We start from the raw sequence: 5,149 nt of genomic DNA on the forward strand, positions 1-5,149 counted from the left end.
CTTATCCCAAATAAAGTAGCTGATAGCATAGTATAGTTGGAAGCAAAGGGAAGTATTTGCTTGAAATTAATAAATCTATTTCTTGGGGCAGATTGTACAATATTTCCATTCAGTTCAATTTTCCTACCCCGATTTTACTTGCTTTTGTTCAACACTAAATTACATACGAGAATAATTAAACAATAAGCAATGCAGACTTGGAAAGCGTCACCTGTGACTAGCTCAGTCATAGTGGTCGTTTCAGTTGTTGACAATGGTGTCACGCTGAATGATACGTTTCCGCTGTCGTTTGAAGGGGCTGTAAAATGAAACGGAAAAACCCAGACATTATAAACACACTAAGGTGAGTGAGTGAGTGAATCATCAAGGAACCATAAAACGATCAATGAACCATATAGTTGTGACGTAAAATAATCAGTGAACCCTAGTTTGGTGACGTCAAAAGGCACATGCAAGTAACCAAGATGTCCTCTCCAAAGACGGCAGTTATGCATGTGAATGTTCAAAGCTTGAGTGAATGTCAACAAGGCTGGTCATTTCGTTCTAATAGCTGAAATGACACGGTTCCTTTAACATTGGATCATTTCGTTCTCATAGCTGCTTCTTCAACAGTGGATCATTTCGTTGCCATAGCTGCTTCTTCAACAGTGGATCATTTCGTTCCAATAGCTGTTGCTTCAACAGTGGATCATTTCGTTCCAATAGCTGTTTCTTCAACAGTGGATCATTTCCTTCTCATAGCTGTTTCTTCAACAGTGGATCATTTCCTTCTCATAGCTGCTTCTTCAACAATGGACCATTTCGTTCTCATAGCTGCTTCATCGGCAATGGATCATTTTGTTCTCATAGCTGCTTTTTCAACTGTGGATCATTTCGTTCTCATAGTTGAAATGACGGTGGTTCCTTAAAAAGGGGCTTGTGGTGCATGTTTAATCAGAACGCTGACAAGACATTATTGGTTTTGATAGCTCGTCTTACGTTCTGCTGATGAACGAGACATATGCTTTAGTTGGAAGCATAGTAATTCCAAACATGACTCATCACAATACCTGAGACATTGCCAGGCTTACCTGATTGTGGCAGGCTGTCTGGTTGAGCGGGGATGAGGTCCAACATGTCAAACAAACCCACTCTCGGGGTATCAGTGCCTGGAATAGACAAGCATATAAACACAAACTTAAGTCACAAACTTAATGTAAGTGAAGGTCAAAAGATGGTATATATAGTTTTTTTATGTTATTGAAAACTGAAGGACTCGTTGTTAAAATTCAGATTGAGGGCAATAACTGACTAAAAGTATGACCATCCACAATTTTGTTTCATATATAATCATATAATTTATGTCTTTGCGTTCGAAAACAACAAATGAACCAATAATTTGAAAATTATCGGATCCTGTCAATTCTAAGGGGGGCAACTCAATTGGCCTCTCTTGTCTCGTGAAATATAATCAATATGGATGATATGCAGCAAAAGACACTTGAAGACTTTTGAGACACTGTTCTTGTTTCAGTTCTGATAGAGTGTTCTGTGGAAGTAATGCAACGATGCTGTGTTAGAATTTATTTTAAAATGTTAAGACGACTGACATATACTTTATTATTTGGTTTAGTTTGCAATTTACACTATTTTGGAGCTGAATATGTTACGACGCTTTCAACAAAATTCCAGGAATGTCGCAGCAGGGGACACCACAAATGGGCTTCACACATTGTACACATATAGAGAATCGAACCCGGGCCTTCGGCGTGAAGAGCGAACGCTTTAACCAGTCGCCTATGTTTCAAAAGAAATCAACTTACCTTATCCCAAATAAAGTAGCTGATAGCATAGTATAGTTGGAAGCAAAGGGAAGTATTTGCTTGAAATTAATAAATCTATTTCTTGGGGCAGATTGTACAATATTTCCATTCAGTTCAATTTTCCTACCCCGATTTTACTTGCTTTTGTTCAACACTAAATTACATACGAGAATAATTAAACAATAAGCAATGCAGACTTGGAAAGCGTCACCTGTGACTAGCTCAGTCATAGTGGTCGTTTCAGTTGTTGACAATGGTGTCACGCTGAATGATACGTTTCCGCTGTCGTTTGAAGGGGCTGTAAAATGAAACGGAAAAACCCAGACATTATAAACACACTAAGGTGAGTGAGTGAGTGAATCATCAAGGAACCATAAAACGATCAATGAACCATATAGTTGTGACGTAAAATAATCAGTGAACCCTAGTTTGGTGACGTCAAAAGGCACATGCAAGTAACCAAGATGTCCTCTCCAAAGACGGCAGTTATGCATGTGAATGTTCAAAGCTTGAGTGAATGTCAACAAGGGTGGTCACTTCGTTCTAATAGCTGAAATGACACGGTTCCTTTAACATTGGATCATTTCGTTCTCATAGCTGCTTCTTCAACAGTGGATCATTTCGTTCCAATAGCTGTTGCTTCAACAGTGGATCGTTTCGTTCTCATAGCTGCTTCATCGGCAATGGATCATTTCGTTCTCATAGCTGCTTCATCAGCAATGGATCATTTCGTTCTCATAGTTGAAATGACGGTGGTTCCTTCAATAGGGGCTTGTCGTGCATGTTTAATCAGAACGTTGACAAGACATTACTGGTTTTGATAGCTCGTCTTACGTTCTACTGATGAACGAGACATATGCTTTAGTTGGAAGCATAGTAATTCCAAACATGACTCATCACAATACCTGAGACATTACCAGGCTTACCTGATTGTGGCAGGCTGTCTGGTTGAGTGGGGATGAGGTCCAACATGCCAAACAAACCCACTCTCGGGGTATCAGTGCCTTGAATAGACAAGCGTAAATACAAACTCAAGTCACAAACACATTATGTTACTGCTTTCAGATTAAGCGCAATAACTGACTAAAAAGTATTGCCATCCCCAATTGTGTTTGATATATAATGATATAATTTAATACGGGTGATAATGTCCAGATTATTGAGAGATATTATAAAGGAAATTCTTACTTGTATCTTGCTCAGCCATAGGCGTAGTTTCTGTCGTCCAACTGGGGGAAACGTGTCCGATGTCGTTCGAAAGGAGTTCTGTAGATGTGAAACGAAAAATTAACCAATAGGTGTGACAGTTATCCGAAAGAATCTGGTTGGTCTCCGTGAGGCAAAAAAAACTAGTATCACAGGAATACATTCAGGTGACCGTCGTGCCATCTTCGTGGGGAACTACGTACTGTCCTGAACCAGGTAAGAATCTTCAACAATACGCATGATACCATTGATGAGTCCTGTCATAACAGTATCCGTTTGGCAAACATGTAGGACGATTTCTGGCAGTTATATTCAGGTGTGCTTTAGAATTATGGTGGATTTCCTCCAGACTCATCTGCGTTACAAAAGCATGTAAATCGTCTCAGGAAAGTACACTTCCGGTCAAAAGAGAGTACACCTCCGTGTTTGATATTTGCTAAAAATGAAACAACCAAGAAATGGTTATTCAAAAGTGAAGTATTTCATACACGTATCATAGTGCTGTATAGTTTGCAGTGGTACGACAAACTGTTTTCACCCCAAGTAACGTTTTGAAAACTGGGATGTTTTGCTCAAACCAACCTTTAAGTGTGACGCCCGGTTGTTCAATACGTATGTTCCTTCCATCGACACAAGAACATCAGATCCGTTATGAGAACGAAAGAAGTGACAAATCATAAAGGACTTCCGGTTCCTGAGCATCCCTATAGTCAGTGCTTTATGGATGTGTACAAACAACGTTCCTCCGTCACCCGTGACCGTATTAAGTTGATGTTGCTCATTTTCAGTCCACCCGTGAAGATCCGGGTTACAATCACAGGCCCTCGTGTCTTTGCAAAGATTAAAGATTTAAAAATTCTTTTTTGAGATGACCCCCGACTCGAAATGCTACACAGTACAATACATTATGTATAGTACTGTGTAGCATTTCGAGTCGGGGGTCATCTCAAATGTTTTATTTGTTTTAACATCTTTAATCCTCGCAAAGACACGAGGGCATGTGGTTAGAATTGGCTTTCAGTAACCAATGCTTGTAAGAGGCAACTTACGGGATCGGGTCGTCAGGCTCGCTGACTTGGTTGATGTATGTCATCAAATCCCAGTTGAGTAGATCATGATATCAATCACTGGGTTGTCTGGTTCAGACTCGATAATTTACAGACCTCCGCAATAAAGCTGGACAATTGCTGAGTGCGGCTTTTAACAACAAAGAAACAAATAACCATGTACAGTCATCTAAACTAATGACACCGTGCTGATGAAGGGGGCACTGGTCGTGTGAGGAGGGCAAACACAACTCAGCACTCATTGGTCAGAGCAGCTTCAACATCTTCCCTGTTGTTGGATCCAGGTGGCTGCTTATACAGAACGATTCCACCGCAAAGTAGCCGTATGAAAGTCACGTGCGATAGAGGGCGTTTGATGTTCTAACGATGGGACATTCCAAAACCAATGAAGTGTTCTTTTAATTTATACGTGGTTTGTGGCTAGATGGTGGGTGCGGGCTGTCTGGTCTGAACATGGCTGGGATGGCAAAGCCTGGAAGGGACACACTTCAGATAATGGGGTTTAGTAACAGCGTCTTTGTGTTTGAAAACATCAAATGAACCAATAATTTGAAAATTATCGGATTCTGTCAATGCTAAGGGAGGCAACTCAATTGGTATCCCTTTTCTCTTGTAATATAATAAATATCGGTGGGATGCGGAATAACTCAACTAAAGACGTTTTGAGACACTTGCTGTTTCAGTTTTGATGGAGTGTTCTGTGGAAGTAGGGCAGCGATGCTTCAAGTGTTAAAATTTATATTAAAATGTTAAGACGACTGACATATACTTTATCATTTGCTTTAGTTTGCAATTTACTACATTACGAAAAGTCCGATTTATGAATGGGTGTTTTAATGTCAAAACGGCTGCTTATAGAGGGGTACTTTTTAAAATCTTACTATGAGGAATTCTTTGACCCAAAATGAAATAGGCATATCGTTTCTCTGGGTTATTTTGACACTTTTCCATTCTCACACATTTAACACTAAGTTTAATAAATACTACTTTCCCTCAAGTTTAGATTTTGAAAGGTTGGGTAACAGGACAATAACCATATTTCAGAAAGAGAATATAATTGCATCTTATTCAGTC

The 5,149-nt window shown here is 39.7% G+C and overlaps 1 long non-coding RNA gene across 1 annotated transcript; it reads right to left on the reverse strand.

The window, feature by feature from the left end:
* Positions 1–217: 217 nt before the first annotated feature.
* Positions 218–2,089, reverse strand: LOC124282637. The gene is made up of 3 exons (XR_006900206.1): positions 2,014–2,089; positions 1,071–1,148; positions 218–298 (listed from the first exon to the last, which is right to left on the reverse strand). It is a non-coding gene; the product is annotated as an uncharacterized LOC124282637 (long non-coding RNA).
* Positions 2,090–5,149: the final 3,060 nt, after the last annotated feature.

Source organism: Haliotis rubra, unplaced genomic scaffold (assembly GCF_003918875.1).
Source record: "Haliotis rubra isolate DU_JTF1 unplaced genomic scaffold, ASM391887v1 Scf30, whole genome shotgun sequence".
Classification (NCBI taxonomy): Eukaryota; Metazoa; Mollusca; class Gastropoda; order Lepetellida; family Haliotidae; genus Haliotis; species Haliotis rubra.